We start from the raw sequence: 19340 nt of genomic DNA, 5'->3' as shown, positions 1-19340 counted from the left end.
GCCAAAGAACTTGATTTTATCCTTGAAATCTGTGAGATATGTGTAATCCAGGGAGTGTGCAAGGCAATCTGTCAGGATTCAGAAAGAAAATATTACTACTTATATGCATATATTTTTAAAGCTTATTTATTTATTTTGAGAGAAACAGAGACAGTATGAGTGGGAGAGGGACAGAGAGAAAGGAAAAGAGAAGCCAAAGCAGGCTCCACCCTGCCAGTGCAGAGCCCAACATGGGACTCGAACTCATGAAACAGTGAGATCGTGACCTGAGCCAAAAGCAAGAGTCAGACACTCACCCAACTGAGCCACCCAGGTGCCCACACTTATATGTATATTTACCTTTGCCTTATCTTTTTCAAACTTCCAATTAAATAGGGATTATAGGGGGCACCTGGGTGGCTCAGTCGATTAAGCATCTGACTCTTGGTTTCAGATCAGGTAATGATCTCATGGTTCGTGAGTTCAAGCCCCACATTGGGCTTTGTGCTGACAGCATGGAGCCTTTTTGGGATTCTCTCTCTCTCCCTCTCTCTCTGCCCCTCCCTTGCTTTCTCTCTAAAAATAATAAATAAATAAACTTAAAAAATAGACATTATAATGTGTATAATTCCTAATGTAGTACTGGATGTAAATAACTTATAAATAAATAAATATACACATATTATGGTGTGTTATAGGTTGAATGGTGTTCCTCCAAAATTCATGTTCAAGTTCTAACCCCTAGTATCTCAGAATATGACTTTATTTGGAATAGGGTCCTTGCAGATATAATTAGTTAAGATGAGATCACACCAGAGTAGTGTGGGCCTCTAATCTAACTGGTGTCCTTATAAAAATAGATCATGCCACGTGAAGATGAAGGCAGATGTTGGATTGATACTTCTTTAAGCCAAGGAACTCCAAGATGGCAGGCATATCATCAGAAGCTATGAGAAAGGCATGAAACAGATCTTTCCCTGACAGCCCTCAGAAGGTACAAATCATGCTGAAACCTTGATCTTGGATTCTAGCCTCCAAAACTGTGAGACAATTTTCTATTGTTTAAGCCGTCTAGTTTATGGTACTTTGTTATGGTAGCCTTCGAAACTAATACATGGTGCATAGTCAAAGAGTTTGGAGACCCTGGTTAGAAAATGAGAGCCATGGAAGAGTTTGAGTACAAACTATATCTGTCCTGTCTTTATTCATGCTCTTTAATAACTTATTTTGCGGTGCCTGGGTGACTCACTCAGTTAAGCAACCGACTTCGGCTCAGGTCATGATCTCACAGCTCATGAGTTTAGCCCCGTGTTGGACTCCATGCTGACAGCTCAGAGCCTGGAGCCTGTTTCAGATTCTGTGTCTCCGTCTCTCTCTGCCCCTCCCCCACTCAAGTTCTGTCTCTCTCTTTCAAAAATAAATAAACATTGGGGCACCTGGGTGGCTCAGTCGATTAAGCATCCGACTTTGGCTCAGGTCATGATCTCATGATTCGTGGGTTCGAGCCCCACATCAGGCTCTGTACTGAGTGTTTACTTAGAGCCTGGAGCCTGCTTCGGATTCTGTGTCTCCTTCTCTCTCTGTCCCTCCTCTGCTCACACTCTGTCAAAAATAAATAAATGTAATAAATAAATAAATAAACATTTTTTTTAAAATCTCCAAAAAAAAATGACTTATTTTAACTTGAAGAGATTTCTTAGCTTTTCAGTACTTCTATTAAAGGTACTATTGTTAGAAAACAATCTGTTCACCTTTGTGTTTGGTGTAGTTTATGTTGAAGGAGGAATTAGGAAATACTTGACCTTCAGTTCAAAACAGGGCCAGTTTTAGGGGAAAAAATTTACTTTAAGAACCACATGAGGCAGAAGTGGAGCTAAAATCAGAAGTAGGGCCCTACAAACAGAAGTCATAGCTGTCAACAGTTTGATAGTTTATCATTGGTGCTGGGAGGACTTTAGACAAAACATACGTTATTCTAGGTGTGTAATCTTCAAGTGCTAAAGACAGCCAGTCCTTTTTATGCAAGTTATACATAGTCATGTGCATGAGGTTCCAAAATAGTATGACTAAGACAGTTGTCAAGGCCAGGGGTAACACCTTCAACTCAGATGTGTCTCCTTAGAACCTTTGTGTGGGTCAGCAAAATCTGGAAGTCAGCAGTACTTTAATTAATTAGTATATTATTTAATATTAACTAATATATTAATATAAAGCCCAGGTCAGCAATATATCAATTAATATGTTAGTTGCTTATTCTGTTTATATAGTAACACAAAATGTATTTACACATTAATGCAATGAACATATATATCAAATATTTTTGTTATTTTAGGTCTTTGTTGGCCATTGAATATTTGATCATTTATGGCCTTATTTATGCAAGTCAATGAAAGCATTTTGAAGTACTACTTTTTAAAAAATTCAAATGTATTTGTAATAGCTCTGCCATTCTTTAGACAAATAGTATTTTGACTTTTTAGTTTTGTAGAATCATTTCTTCACATAAACTCTTATGTGGAAGCCTAGCATAAGTATGCTCCTAACTGCATTAGCAGTTTACCCATCATAGAGACCTGGCCATTTGTAAAAATATAGCCTGATGTTTCAAATCTTGTTTCTTATATCTAGTCTGGAAATTCTATATTTTGTGGATATATTTTCTATACTCACTGTAATTTGTTAGCCGAATGAAAATGAAATTATATACAAGAGGTTAATAAATATGGTACTGACCTATGATCATAGAGCCTGTACTTGGAGTTGCTATCCAATAGTGGAACTAGATTTCTAAGAACACATCCATCATCTCTAATTTGGTCCCCTTTGTAACCAGTACAGCAGTCTGTGACGTACAGCTACTTGGTCCAGAATATAATGTCTGCTGTCCCTAGAAACGCATTTTTCTTATGAAGGAACTTCCTCTTTGTGCTTCCACTACTGTTCTTTTAACAATTTCTGTTTTTGCTCTATTCAACTACACATTTGCCACCTTTGGACTCAAAAACCTGTTCGTCCAGTTCAGTACATGTCGAGGTTTTTTTTTTTTTTTTTCACTCTCACTCATGACTTATAATCATATTACTGTAAGCTGATAAATATTTGGAACTATATGTACTTTTTGTGTGTTTAGATTGTTATAAAAACTAGCACTGTATGGAAAAGTTGGGGATTAGCAGTGGAGTCTTTCAGAATTAGAATTTTCACCTTCATGGTATTTATCGCATGGCTATTTTTAAAGAACAAAATAAGTAAGGTAGCCAATCTGACTGCCAGTAAATTACAATTCAGACTTTTCCACCTTTTTCCAAAATGTACATATAAAAGGACAGAAACAACAGGCTGTAATTTGGTCATTAGTGAATCTTTTCAATAAAAATATACCCAGAGAGTCTTTATTCTTTTTCTTGTTATTGAAGTATATATAGTCAACATATAGTGTTATGTTAGTCTCAGGTGTACAATATAATGATTCTACAGTTCTATACCTTACAACCCAGAGTCTTGTATCGAATAATGTTTATTGAGCCCCTACCATGTGCTCATTATGCTAAGTTTTAAGTATACAGTGGCAAATTAAATGAACATGATCCTGGCCTCATGGGAGAGATACATTACAAATATACATACATACATAACACAAAAAAATATACAACATGATATAATAATAAAATATAATATTCTGGGGGCGCCTGGGTGGCTTAGTCGGTTAAGCGTCCGACTTTCGCTCAGGACTACCTCTCAACCCAGATTCTACAAAACTCATGATCTTGCGGTTCGTGGGTTCGAGCCCTGCGTCGGGCTCTGTGCTGACTGCCAGCTCAGAGCCTGGAGCCTGTTTCAGTCTGTATCTCCCTCTCTCTCTGACCTTCCCCTGCTCACGCTGTCTCTCTCTCCTAGGAAAAAAAAAAAAAGAAAGTAGCTAGGTAGAAACAACCACTAAAATACCACTATTTTGGGTATATTTTTATTGGATCTTAATCTTATAGTTTTTTTTAATACATTGCACTTATACAGTCTATTCAGTCTTTATTCTCTTCAGTCTATTCATGCTTTATTCTGCTTTTTAACTTATAGCACATGCCAAGACAGGAGCAAAACTATTTATTGAATATTTTTACCTGTCAGGAATAAGATCCTATTGTTTTTAACCTGACTCTACAGTTCATATAGCAGGCCCTGTTCCTGATCTGCTTCACAGAGCCCATCTCTGGCTATACTGTTTGTCCACCTTACAACTGGATAAGCTGTGGGTAGATAGGTACTTCTGACTGCGCAATAGTCTTTGTTAAGGGTGCCGGTTGAGCTCGCTCTTCCCTGATTGGAGGCTGGGGCAGAATAGGCATCAGTCTGGGAGTAGGATCAGCGGCGTGCCAGCTATTTCAGTTCCTTACAGATCATCGTGTGTGCGGATAACGGAGGTCTCCTGACTTAAACCATAAGACATTGGTCCTGTGGATGTTTTCTCATCTCCTGACTTGACTCTTCTTCCTTTATGCCTGCCTTCTTTCCACAGTCTTATCCTTTTACCTCCTTTCCTCCCGGATTTTCACAAAAGACTATTTTTTTTTTTCTGGAATGCCATGTGTCCACACAGAAAAAGTGAAGGCCTAGTTCACTTGATTTCTTCTTGTGTCTTAAAATTTCATAGCCTCAGGTGTGCATTTGAGGTCTGTAGCTTTAGTCCTTGCCTGGTTTTTGCTCTCTTTGTAGTTGCAATCAAATTTTAATAGAACTAAATCATACCCCAGTATTTTTTTTTTTTTACAGTTCAGTGGTTTTTAGCATATTCACAAAGTTGTGCGACCATCACCATAATGTTTTTCATCACCCATAAGAAACCACACATCCATTAGCTGTCACTCGGTATTTCCTTACTCTTCTCCTAGCCCTAATTAACCACTAGTTTATTTTCTGTCTCTGTAGTCTTGCATTTCTACTCTTGGTAGAGAGGATGGGTACAGATGAGGAGAAAGGTGAGCTCTGGTTCAGAAGTGAGCTTTTGCTTCTGATCCCTGCTAATCTGCAATCCCCCAAAATTGAAGTTAAATAAAACTCCTTGCTTCTTTGAAGATGTTCTTCCAAAGATTTCCATCTGATCTCCAAAAGATAATTATACATAATATCTGTAAACATAAATATATTCCTAAATATAATCTTATTTCTTGTGAATGAGTGATCCTAACACACACACACTCACCTGCCCCTAATTTATACTTCAAAGCCTTCTTCTCTGAGCAGACAATGAAGGGCTTCATGCCTCAAACACTGTCCCCTAATTTCTTGATTCCTAGGTTTTCCAAATCAGGCTGCCATACTTATATCTTAGTGATTTTAGATATCTCACAATACTAACTAACAGTAAAAAGTAGGAGTCAGTAGAATGAACCATGGGGACTGACTTGGGGTAAACACCCCTCTCTGCTGTGTATACAATTAGAATTGACTAGGGAGAGACAAAGAGGGGGGCAGGACAGTATAAGAAGGCTCTTTAGCAGTTATCTTTTCCAGCTAGAGGATCTTGGCCTACCTAGCATCTCCACCCCTCCAGAGTGGTCTTTTGTGATGTCTGAGCTCCCCTTAGCCACCATTGGCTGGTGAGTGCCATGCTGATCAAACAGAGCAGAAGGGGTGTGACTCCCCATTGTTCTGGGAGAGATATAGATACAGAGGCCAGATTCCTGGGGTTAGATGACTGAGAGGCTGCAACATGGCAAAAGTGGTGAAGAAATCATGGAAGCCACAAACCACAAGCACCAAGCGATGGAAGAAGAGGAAGACTACCTCTCAACCCAGATCAAGAGGCAATAGCAAGGTCAGATGACCCTACTCCAACTTTTCTTCTTCTCCATTTATGTTCCCCCGACCCCATCAGCCCAGTCCCCTCCACAGATAATCCTGCCTCTGCCTAGTACAAACCTCCACTTTCCACCCAGTCCCTATTTCCCTTCTGCCGACCCAGTGTCCTCTGGGCTCACCTTGTTGCCTTACCAGGTGCTAAAGATATACAAGAAGACAAAAAGATCACTTCACACGAATTCAAGAAAAAAGTACTCTCCTAAATTTATAACTACTTCGAGAATAAAGAAGAGAGCAAGGAGGAGCAATTAGTTTCACCCATAGACTGAGCCAAAAGCAGCCAGGCCAGACCCAATGGATTCTATAGAGCTACACCACTCCAAGACAAGACCTGTGCAAACACTACCTACAGAGCAAGCTTCAGAGACCTCAGATAATCTGCATCTAGAGTCCTGGCTCTGGAGAAATGGCCAACTGCATAGAGACTGACACAGATCTAATATGAAACATGGAACATAAATGGAGGCTATTGAAATAAAATCAATACGGTGTAAGAAGCCCCTCCAAAAAATAAAATCAGACACTGTATAGAAATGTATCATGTTGCATTACTGCTTAAGATTGTTCCTCAGTATAAGAGAGTGAAATGACAGAGAGGTTTAGCATCTTTGCTGTAAACCAAGCCCCTGGCCCCCTGATGTCTGCCTGAGGAGAAAATGTACATATAGCTTATCAGGGGTGGAAAAATGCTCTTTACACCAGATTCTCTATCTATAGCAGATGAGTTTAACAACTTCCTTAAGTGGTCGTCAACATTCATTTTATATGTGGGTGAAAATCACAGCTCTGATGCCCATGCTCACTCTAATAGGCTTAAAGGCAATGGGGAAGGGAAAGGGGGACAAAGAAAAGGGAAGAAGCAAAGATGTCCCTAGGAGTCTCTGACTTTGTCAGTCATGATGCAGAACTGAACTGCTCAGGTCACTTGGGAATAATTTAGTGGGAAGTTAAAGATCCCTGAGCATCATTGGCTCCCTCATCCTCTGTTGACCTGGTGAGTTGTAACAAAGGACAGCAACACCAGGCCCAGCCACCAGGAGAGGGTACTCATGTGGCCACATCAAGCAGAGGCCTCACCAGATACTCATCTCTGGAATGATTCTGCCCACCTTCCCCAGTCTCATCCTGCCTATAAGTCATTCATCCCTGTTGAAGCCCAGAATGGAGCTCTCACTCAATGTGCCCTGCAGAGGCAGAAACGGTTGGGATTCAATAATTATAGGTTAGAACAGTGATCCTCAAAAAATGTTGAGTGTCTCCAAGAGAATTTGAACTGTGCACCTTCTTATATAATTTTAAGTTGACATCTAAAAAGAATTAAGTTATCAGGAGTTTAAATATTTACTAAGGTTGTGATTTCTAATTTATTATAAATATTGATATTTAAAATAAAACTGTTACTTAGTCATTTTTTTAAAAATCTGCAGTCTCTTCAGATAAATTTTACCCCTCTTTGCTTTGGATTTATATGTGGGAGGCACCACCAGACAGGGTTATTATGTGGCCTGTATTTTTCTCAGGAAACTTTGAATCTGCTTAAGTATTTAAACAAGCATATGGTGAGAGCATTCTTCGCCATGCCATATGAATGGGATGATTTTTTTCTGTAGATTCTTAAAGACTACTATTATCTGATACTGACCTGAACTATAATGACAAGTGGCAGTCTGACCCCTCTGCACTCTGTGCTTGCAAGATATGTTAGCTACAAGCTGTATCCCAGCAGTAAACCAAATAAACTAATTGTATGGAGTTTAAAAATCAGATGTCCAGTGTTGAATAGCATCTTTTGTGAACAGAAATGTTTTGACCATATTATGCTAGTGAAAAATAGAACAGGTATTATTTATATAGATTAGCTGAAAATTTTTTATTTATTTATTTTGAGAGAGCGAGTGTGCACGAGAGGGGCAGAGAGAGGGAGAGAGAATCCCAAGCAGGCTGCACACTGACAGCGTGGAGCCCAGTGTGGGGCTCCAACTCACAAACCGTGAGATCATGACCTGAGCCGAAATCCAAGAGTTGGATGCTTAACCAGACTGAGCCACCCAGGTGCCTCTTGATTAGCTGAAATTTAGATTTATCCACCAGCATGCACAGTAATAACATAATGGCAACATAAAATTACTGGTAGGAAGATATCAAAACAAGATTAATGAAGCCAAATTAGCAAACAGGGGCCCAAACAAGAAACTAAGACTCAGAGTATCCCAACTTTTGATTTTTAACATGACCCACCATGTTAACACTCTTCACCTGTATTTCACCAGTATTTAAATATGTTACAAATACCATATTTGCCTTATCACTAATCTGTTTTGGTCTTCAGTAGGCCCAACGGACACCAGTCCTATCTGGGACTTTGTTTGATCTTGTTAACAGCTTCATCAGAATGTTCTGATTGGACTTTGCCCTGTGAAAGCCTATAGTGTATTATTCTCCCATCACCAGAGCTGCTGGTGTGGTATCCTCAAAGATAGTGCAGACCTGAGGGTGTTAACCTGCTTTTACAACTTGGATCTGGGCCCTTTCATGTTATACTCAAGAGAACTCAGCATTAACTGAATTGATCATTAACTTTTGTCAGGTGTATTGGGAGGTACTGTGGAACTGGCATAAGGGAAGGGAAGAATTAGGGCTCCTTGGAGGAGTTATATCCATTTATAATAAACTGATGATGTAATAAGTAAAATGTTTCTGAGTGTGAACCACACTAGCAAATTAACTGAACCCAGTGAGGAGGCTGTGGGAACTTGTTCTGTACAGCGGGTGAGAAACACAGGTAACAAGCTGGACTTGAGATTGGATCCGAAGAAGGGGTGGGGTGGTGAGGAGGGCAGTGTTGCCACTCAGAATCTTTAACTGGGATGTGATGCTATGCCAGGTAGATAGTGTCAGAATTAGGTTGAATTGTAGAACACCCAGCTGGGGTCTGAGAACTGTTCAGCATGGGGAAAAACACACACACTGTAATTGATGTTGGGATCGTATTAAACACAGGGTTCAGGTGCCAAACATACAGAAGGAACTAGAACACTTAAAGGTGATTATTGTTAGATTCTCTGCATTTCTAAGTTAAAAAACAAATTATCATAAGGCTAGTAGAACAGCTTTAAAGTCAAAGAACATGAGAACATGGTGCAGACTTTGTGGTTTCATCCCCCCCCCCACCTTCTACATAAGGGGTAAAGAGTGTAGTAAACTAGAGAATATTTGTCTACATGCTTTGCCCAACAAGATTTCCAAAAAGCAGAAGATACTTCCGAGAAATAACTATTTCCCCTGGAAATAACAGAAAGAATAATTAACTGTTGAGGACCACTGTAGAGAGAATCATGGTGGGGATTCCTGGTGAACCCCCCCCGCCCCCGCATAGGTCAGAAAAGCTGCTCACCACACTGCCTCCCTGCCCTTACACAGAAGCTCACACTTAACTATCAGAGCTCTTTTCTGTTCTCGCTATCATGCATCCCAAAGAAAGCCACCAAGTATAACATATTTTCTTAGAAATGTTCCTCATACTTGATCAAATGATTTTTACTTTTTTAAATTAAAGTGTCATTGACATGGCAATATGTAAGTTTCAGATGTATATCATAGTGATTTGATATTTTTGTACATTACAGAATGATCCCCATGATACATCTAATTACCATCTGTCGCCATACAAAGTTATTACAGTACTTTTGACTATATTTCCTATGCTATACACTATACCCCCATGACTTACTTATTTTATAACTGAAAGTTTGTATCTCTTAATCCCTTCACCTATTTTCTTGGCTCCCCCACCACTCTCTCCCCACTTTGGTAACCAGCAGTATGTTTCCTGTATCTGAGTCTGTTTCTGTTTTTGTTCATTTTGTTTTGTTTTGTTTTTTAGATTCCACATATAAGCCAAACCATAGGATTCATCCTACTCTGACTTATTTCCCTTAGTGATTTTTACTTTTCAATGCAATCCATCAAATACTTTTTCTACTTTCTAAATTATTTCTGTATAAGTACAGAATTGAATTCCATTGTTTTAATAATTATATATGCAAAATTCCAAATTATAGGTACCTCCATTCATCAATTTCTAAAAGCTTTTTCGTTTGTTTTTACAATATTTAGTTTCTAACTTTCATTGCTATGGTTTTTGTTTTGTTTTGTTTTGTGTTCTTAATCCTATTATTTAACTTTCTGTTTAGCCTAAACCTCAGGGTTGGAAACCACCATTTCTTTACATATTTGTAGGTAATTGTTCATCCTCCCTGAATGTCTTGCATTTGACTGAACATGCCTAGTTATTTTAACAATTTCTCATAGGTCTAATTTTATAAACCTTTAATCAGTTGCTGTTCTTCTTTGAACATGCTCCAAGTTTTTTCTCTTTATACAGCATGACATGAAAATTAAATATGGTTTGTTCCAACTGAAGTCTGCCCAATGCCAAATAAAGCAAAAATAATTGCTTCTTTTTTTTCACATGTATGCTTTAATGCAATTCTATAAAGCATTTGTCTCCTATTTCAACAGAGAGAAGACTCATCCAATTTAACACTAACCATAATTGTTGGATCTCACTTGGCTTTGTTTCATCTGTGGCTGTCTTAGCTGGTATTTCTACATGTTTGTTACAAGTCACTGGCATATTAAAAGTTAATTGTTAAGTCTATAAAATGATTTCTTCCACATATTTTTACTTCAAAGATTGTTCCATAAATAGTTGGTATAAATGTGAATTTAATGGTAAGGGTATCAAGAACTAAGACTTACATGAATCTGAGTGGTTTTTTGTTTATTTGCAACCTCAGTGAGATAACACATTGTGAGTCATGTTTTGATATACAATGATCAAAAGAATTTCCCCATAATAAGGCACCACAGTTCTGAATTATTTATGTTTACATGTATGTACACACACACACACACACGTTGATAAGTGGCTTAAATATCACTTTCTCACATATGTCCCAATATGATCTCCTGAGAGAGAAGGGTAGAAGTACAGCTGACATACAGGGAATTTGCAGAATCCACAACCTACCTTTGTGGCCATTTTGAATTATTTTCATGATTGTGAGTTCACTTTTCAAATTTTTTCCCATGACTGGAAAGAAGAGGAGATTGCAAATGATTGCATCAACATTTATACTACCCAAAAATAAAATGTCTATGGGCATTATTATTAATTGATACCTAACAGTTATGATGGCCAAATGAGAGCTCTCAAAGTAGTATAAAAATACTCCTTACATTAGTAATAAGGGCAGGAGGAATCTACCAATTTTACGTTTTTATTTTAGTAATAAAATAAGGTTAATTTAGGTGGTCTTCAATAGTGTGAACTTGTTTTATTAATGTTAATATAGAGTAGAGTTTAAGGGAGAATCATGACAGTTTAAAAAAGACACAAGCTGTACCTTGTTGACCCTTACTCGACCAATTTTATTACTGTATTCATAATATTATTAGATGAACATTTAACAAAGCATTTTGTAATGCAGTTTTTTTCATTTATATGCAAAATTGCTCTTTTTTTTTTTTGCATATGTCATTTTTGGAAATCTGAATGCATCCATGAAGTATGTCCCATAGGTAAATATCATCCATCTTTTGAGATAATGTGGCATAATGATTAAGAAACAATGCTAAGCACGGTGCCTGGGTGGCTTAGTTGGTTGAGCCTCTGACTTTGGTTCAGGTCATTATCTCATGGTTCATGAGTGTGAGCCCTGCATCGGGCTCTGTGCTGGCAGCTCGGTGCCTGGAGCCTGCTTCATTCAGATTCTATGTCTCCCTCTCCCTCTCTGCCTTTCTCCCTCTTGTGTTTTCTCTCTTTCTCTCAAAAATAAACATTAAGAAAAAAATTTTTTTAAAGAAACAATGCTGCGCTCCTTAATACTCTCAAGGTCTTTGGGACAGTTCAGAAATCACTGAATGTTGATAGAACTTTATAATTTAAATTTCTTTTTTTTAATTTTTTTTTTATTTTGAGAGAGAGCGCATAAGTGGGGGTCAAGCAGAGACAGGGAGAGAGAATCCCAAAGACATTCTGTGCTGTCAGTGAAGAGCTTGACCCAGGTCTTGATCTCATGAAATGTCTGATCATGACCTGAGATGAAATAAAGAATCTGACGCCTAACTGACCGAGCCACTCAGGCGCCCCTATAATTTTAAATTTCTTAGAGACTTAAAATCCAGGCTACTATTGGAATACCACAAGCATCTATGAACACATCATTTTGATTATGAGGTAGCATCTTTCATTCTCTTTCTCTGCTGTCCAAGCCACTGTGGTAATATTTGTAGAGATGTGGTAATGCCTTCTCTTGGTGCCAAAGTCAAATTCATCAGTTCTGTCAAAGTAACTATACCAGTGCCAAGAATTCCTTGCACTCTCAATGACTCAACAAGGTTTTAGTGAAATGGTCCCTTTAGTTTTTCTTCTTTTATCACAGCCCTCTTGGATTGGAACCCTGGCATGACTCTCTAAGAGCAAGGATGAATGGGAGGTTACTATAACAGATACTCAGAAATACCCTTTCCCTCAGACACTAGACCTGTTGCCTGTTTGAAGATAATTCTTCGTGAAGTTTGCATTTCTACATATAAGGTGAATGAAGCACTGACTGCCCTTTGTTCTGGGCCATATCTTCAGGATGTTTGTATAGCAAACAACCTTAGAAGACAGAAATGGTATCACCTGGAGCAAAGAGCAAACGAGCTTTTACTGTCCCTTATAAAAGGTTCAGATTCCGTAGGCTGAAGGTTCCTCTCCTATAATGTAGCCCCCTGCATGTGCAGGGAATTGGGACTCTAAACTAGTGTCCTCCTCCCACACCTCAAATGCTGATATTTGGGATAATGCTATTGCTATAATAAACTCTCCTTTCTCTCTAAATCAAGAGCCTTATATCTTGTACCAATATCCATGTGGCAGGCTAATTTTTTAGTTTGCATTCAGGATAAAATCTCAGATTGCTTACAGTTCTTGATGTTTTGCTTTAAACCAAATACATGAGCTTTTTTTTTTCCCTACTGTTTATTTTTGAGAGAGACAGAGTGCAAGTGGGGGAGGGGCAGAGAGAAAGGGAGACACAGAATCTGAAGCAGGCTCTAGGCTCTGAGCTGTCAGCACAGAGCCCGACATGGGGCTCGAACTCCCAAACTGTGAGATCATGATCTCAGTCGAAGTTGGACGCCCAACTGACAGAGCCACCCACGTGCCCCCAAACGCCTGAGGTTTGAACCCTAAAAGCCTTATTAATCCCTAATGTAAATATATCCTCAGGCAAATTGGCTCCACGGTGCACCAGATAGAACATCCATGGCTTAATCTTAAGAGTGTACAGAGCTCAGGCTCAATATAGGACCCCTACATAACTCTTCAAGTATAAATTGTTATAAGTCAGGCTCTTCTTTTTATTATGTTCATAATGATACTTCTTCCTTGAAATATACCTCTGCTTTATTCCACCACTTTATATTGCATGTGTTAATGAATCTTTTTTGGAGTATCCCTGCTGTTAGATCTTCTCGCATTGCATTCAACACAACTTGAACTCATAATTAAGGACTAGGCATGAGCTAATGACTAGTAGGTACCATGAACACATTCATTACTTGGTCTGCTTATCCCTATATTCTCAAAGCTAATTTCTTTGGTTCAAAAAAATTAACATATATAAATGGTGACTGAGTTTATTTCCTGACTTCAAATGGAAACTTACGAAGTTCAGACATAAATATAGAATGAAAACACCTATTCAGTAACCCAAAGAGCAGTCTTATCATTAGAATTCTGAAGAACATAAGCCTATAATAGAAGGGGCTTCAGAATATTTAAATTTCTGGAGCAGTGCCTAAAGCAGTTCTCCTGGAGGCCCATTGTACCTCTTTCATATTTCCTCCTTACCCTTTCTCTTAGGAACAACTCATGATCTTCTGCAAATTATTGGTCATTTTCCTCTCCACTCTTCTTTTTCCAAGTATTATTTCCACTCTTTCTAACCCCTGAATTATTTCCATTCAAAAATTCAAATGTTGAAGTCCTACCCAATCCCCAGCACCACAGAGTGTGACTGTAGGGGATAGAGCCTTTAGAGAGGTGATTAAGTTGAAATGAAGTCAGTGTGGGCCCTAGTAAAATATGACTGGTATCCTTAGAGGAAATTTGGACAGACACACAGGGAGAACCCAGGTGAACATAAAGACAGCCATCCACAAACCAAGGAGAGGGGCCTTAGAAGAATCCAACCCTGCCAACACCTTGATTTTGGACTTTTGGCCTCCAGAACTGTGAGAAAATAGATTTCTGGTTTTGTAAGCCACCCAGTCTGTGGTACTCTGTATAGCAAAGTAATACACCTACCCCTTTCCATCAGCTATGCACTCAGTCTTGCTGTTTGCACCCTACCCTTCTCTGGGATCTTCGATTTCCTGTGTTCCCATTTCAGTATTCAATTCAGCAGATCCTTTAAATTACAAATTCTTTGAGGGATACAATGAGTCACTCTTCTTGATGATTCCATTTCCAGCAGATTACCCCATCATGCCACTTGAAGCCGTTAGCATTAGCAGGCAGATCTTAACACAGCTCATGTCTGGCAGGAAAGACTGGTTTTCTATCACTGTTTTTAAAAATTAGGAGATCTTTTCCAGAAGTTTCCAGCAACCCTCTCCTGGAATTGAATTGATGAGTATTGGATTGTTTGCCTATTCTTAGAAGGAAGGAATAGATGAATATTTTTGTATTAGTCCATTTAGAGCCCATCCCCGGAGCTAGGAATTTAGTAGAATCTATAAGTCTCATAGGCTACAAGGGTAAGGGATAGGTTCCTGGACAAAGGATCTGTTAGGAAGGAGGAAGAGGAAAATGGACATTCGGTGGCCAACCAACATTGTCCATTGTACCTGAAATACCATTCTGACAAATTGATAATCTTAAAAAATGACGTTTATATAGCACTTACTATTCTAGATGCAATATATGTGTTATAAATAGCCTGTAAGATAGATAACATTAGCGTTCTCTTTTTTTAAATATATATATTTAAGTAATCTCCATACCCAACATGGAGACTGAATTCACAACCCCAAATCGAGAGTAGCATGCATTCCCAACTGAGCCAGCCAGGTGCCCCTGTTGTTCTTTTTTTAACTTCAATTTATGTAAACTGAAACAAAAAACAAAAGCAGTTCTCCCATTTCCCCCACCCTCTCACTGCCTCTGGCAACTACCAATCAGTTCTCGATATATGATACATATATGTATATATATATCATACATTATCTATCTATCTATCTATATTAGATTCCACATATAAAAAAGGTCTTTGATTCATTTTACTTAGTATATAGTCCTCAAGGTCTATCCATTCATTTTGTCAGAAGTGACAAGATTTCATTCCTTTTCATGGCCAAACAATATTCCTGTGTGTGTGTGTGTATGCACATCTGTGTGTATGCATGTGTGTGTGTTGTATATGCATGCATACGTGTGTGTGTGTTGTGTACACATATACAGTAAAACCTTGGTTTGTGAGCATAATTCAAAGGACTCATATATCAATTTCAAGAACTACCGATTTAGTTGTGATCATGTGATATTCAGTGTCACATACTGCTTATATTGCAAGATATTGCTCATTTATCAAGTTAAAATTTGTGAGAAATGTTTGCTCATCTTGTGGAACACTTACGGAACAAGTTACTTGCAAGTCAAGGTTTTACTGTAGATATAATCACATATTCTTTATCTATTCATTCACTGATTGAAACTTAGGTTGTTTCCATATATTGTATATTGCAAATGATGCTGCAGTAAACATAGGGGTGCATAGGTTTTTTTAAAATTAATGTTTTTGTTTTCTTTGGGTAAATACCTGGAAGTGGAAATGCTGGATCATATGATAGTTTCATTGTTAATTTTTTGAGGAAGCTCCATACTGTTTCCCATAGTAGCTGCACCAATTTACACTTCTGCCAATAGTGCACAAGGGTTTCCTTTTTTCCACATTCTTGCCAACACTTGTTATTTCTAGTCTTTTTGATAATAGTCATTCTAACGTGTGAAGTGATATCTCACTGTGGTTCATACTTACATTTCCTTGATGATTACTGATGTTGAACATCTTTTTATGTACCTGTTGACCAGCTTTGGAAAAATGTCTTTTCAGATTATCTGCCCACTTTTAATCAGATTGTTATTTTGATATTGAGTTGGAGGAGTTGTTTATTTATTTTGGATATTGGCCTCTTAATGAGATATCTGATTTGCAGATATGCTCTTCCATTCATTATGTTACCTTTTCATTTTCTTAATAGTTTCCTTTGCTGTGCAGAAGCTTTTTTAGTTTGATGTAGTCTCACTTATTTATTTTTGCTTTTGTTGCTTTTACTTTTGGTATCCTTATTCTACAAATTATGAAACTGAGAGCGCTCAAATGACTTGCACTGATATTGCACAAAGATTAATTACTGGCAGATAATGACAGTAATTTTATTAGCACAGTCCATTTATTTGGAGATAGTGGAATGTGAAACTCACAGTCAGTCCTTTTTTGATTTTGTTGCTTGTTGTATAAGAGTTTCCTAAAAGTAGTAAGTTATAATTTAAAAAATAATTCAGGTAATTATTTAGAATATGAAATGTAACAATAGCCAAAAGGCGGAAATAGGATAAGTCCCCAGTCATAATTAATGTATAAATAAAATGTGGTAAATCTATGCAATGCAATATTACTGGCCTTAAATGAAAGTGAAGTCCTAATACATGCTACAATATGGATAAATCTTGGAAACTTTATACTAAATGAAACAAAGGACTCAAAGGGTCACATATTGTGTATATTGTGTGATATCATTTATTTACTTTTTAAATGTTTATTTATTTTTGAGAGAGAGAGAAAGAACAAGTGGTAGAGGGGTAACCCAAAGCAGGCTCTAGGCTCTGAGCTGTCAACACAGAGCCCAATGTGAGGATCTATTTGAGGAATGGCAAGATCATGACCTGAGCTGAAGTCGGACACTTAACCAACTGAGTGACCCAGGCACCCCTGTGTGATATCATTCATATGAGGTGACTAGATTAGTCAGTTTCACACAGATGAAAATAGAATGGTAGTTATCAGGGGCTCTAGGGAAAGGGTAATAGGCAGTTATTGTTTAATAGGTAAAGAGTTTTTAGTTCAGGTGATGAAAATGGGAGATGGATGTAGTGACGGCTGCACAATAGTGTGAATGTACTTAATGTCACTGAACTGTACACTTAAAAATAATTAAAATGGTCAATTTTATGTAATGGATATTTTACCACAGTATAAAAAAAAAGTATGTACTGTGGGAGACTATTATGATCTCTGAGTATCCATTCTTCTGATACCCACTACACTGTACACTGGATGATGAGTGAGCACATGGCTGTCTAGCCAGGGACATTTCCCAGCTTCCCTTACAGCTCAATGTGGCCATGTCAACTAGGTTTTGACTGATAAATATGAATAGAAATGATAGGTGTAGTTTCTGCATCAGTGTCCTAAAAATGAAATGCTCACTCTTAACACATTATTTTTCCTCACTCATGGGCTAGATTGCAGACATAGTACTGGTGAGCTACCTCAGCCTTTGTGGATGAAGACAACTGAAGGGCCCCTGGCTAGCTCAGTCAGAAGAGCATGTGACTTGATCTCAGGTCTGCAAGTCCAAACCCCACACTGGACCTAGAGCTTACCCAAAGAAGAAAGGACAACTGAAGCAGTTGCTTTTTACTCTGGTGTTAATTAGAATCCATACACTGAGGCTAATAGAGACACATTGTCAACTGGGTCCTTGGATGAATTTATGGAGCAGTCTGTCTTCCTTTGCAACACTGTAGAAGAATGAGAAATAAACATCTGATTTAAAACAATGTATTTTGGGCTCATTGGTATAACACCTTACCTAGACATTAACTAATACCACTAAAAGTAAATTTGCTCTTATGTGTCAATCACTGTATTTAGCTCCTTGTATGGATTACTGATTTAATCCTTACCACAGCCCTGTGATCTAGACAGTATTATTATCCCCATTCTGTGAATAAGGAAATTGAGGCATAGAGTGGGGTTAAGTAATTTTTGACCAAGATAAAGCAGCTAGTGAATGGCAGAACCAGGAATTAATCACAGGCAGTTGCCTTTAGAACTCTCTTTTTTAAAAAATGCTTATTGGGTGTGACTCAGTCGGTTAAGCATACGACTTCTACCCAGGTCATGATCTCGCAGTTCATGGGTTGGAGCCCTGTGTCAGACTCTGTGCTGACAGCTCAAAGCCTGGATGGAACCTGCTTCAGATTCTGTGTCTCCCTCTCTCTCTGCCCCTCCCCTGCTCATGCTCTGTCTCTCTCTCTTTCTCTCCCTCTGTCTCAAAAATAAACATTTTTTTAAAAAGGTTTTTTATGTTTATTTTGAGAGAGTGAGAGAAAGCATGAGCACCAGCTCTCTGTCTCAAAAACATTTAAAAAGGTTTTTTTTTTAAATGTTTATTTATTTATTTTGAAAGAGAGAGAGAAAGCACAAGCACCAGCGGGGGAGGAGCAGAGAGGAGAGAGAGGAAATCCCAGGCAGGCTCCACACTATCAGTGCATAGCCCCACATAGGGCTCGAACCACGGGGCCCCCGTGAGATCGTGACCTGAGTCCAAACCACAAGTCCAGTGCTTAACCACCTGAGCTACACAGGCACCCTTAGAAGCTGTCTTCTATCAATTTAATTATATCCTGTGAGAGAATTTGAGATGCTTGGAGTGGCTGAAAACAGGGAATTCCTGTTTTACCAATCAATAGTTTTCTGTTTGTTCAGTTTCATGCCCACTACCTGCATAGGAAAAATGAATTCCCTGAATTGTTGATTATTTTATTTGTATTTTGCATTATAGAATCTTAATTCAGGAGAGATGTTTTAGGCTTTCTAGGCATTAGACTTTTATGCATAGTAAAATTTCCAAAATATCTTTGGAGGCTAGCTTGGAGTGGTTTTTTTTTAAATGTTTTATTGATTTCATTTTGAGAGAGAGAGAGAGTACATATACAAGTGGGGCAGGCACAGACAGAGAGAGGGAGACAGAGTCTGAAGCAGGCTCAAGGCTCCAAGCTGTCAGCACGGAGCCTGATGTGGGATTCAAACTCACAGACCATGACATCATGACCTGAGCCAGAGTCAGACACTTAACGGACTGAGCCACCCAGGCGCCTCAGCTTGGAGTGTTTTACTTTTACTTTTGCCAAGGTAAATACCATGGGAAAAGTAAAAAACTGTCATTCACCACCCTATTCACAAAAGGACATCTTAACACGAAATTAAATAGAAAAGTCATGACAGAAAAAAAAAGACATTTAATTTAACTAGATAAATTTACCATTATGAAAATGACATTCACTGCATGTTTTTTATTTGGAGGGAAGTACCCATGACTGGTGGAAACTTTGACATAGAGAAGCAGTGTTCTGAGAAAGAACATATGAATATTTGGTCTCAGTC

At 38.3% G+C, this 19340-nt stretch overlaps 2 long non-coding RNA genes across 2 annotated transcripts in view; both read left to right on the top strand.

Annotated features, from left to right (window-relative positions):
* The window catches only part of LOC144217385 (uncharacterized), a 31703-nt gene extending 14042 nt beyond the window's left edge, over positions 1 to 17661 (top strand). The window contains exons 2-3 of the long non-coding RNA XR_013330896.1: positions 840 to 973; positions 17414 to 17661. This is a non-coding gene — a long non-coding RNA (uncharacterized LOC144217385). The remainder of the gene's footprint in view (positions 1 to 839; positions 974 to 17413) is intronic.
* Positions 5614 to 6373, top strand: LOC144217408 (uncharacterized). Its single transcript, XR_013330902.1, has 2 exons — positions 5614 to 5791; positions 5971 to 6373. It is a non-coding gene; the product is annotated as an uncharacterized LOC144217408 (long non-coding RNA).
* Positions 17662 to 19340: the final 1679 nt, after the last annotated feature.

Source organism: Crocuta crocuta, unplaced genomic scaffold (assembly GCF_008692635.1).
Source record: "Crocuta crocuta isolate KB4526 unplaced genomic scaffold, BGI_CrCroc_1.0 scaffold396, whole genome shotgun sequence".
In the NCBI taxonomy this organism is placed as follows: Eukaryota; Metazoa; Chordata; class Mammalia; order Carnivora; family Hyaenidae; genus Crocuta; species Crocuta crocuta.
This window is presented reverse-complemented; position numbering and strand designations above follow the sequence as displayed.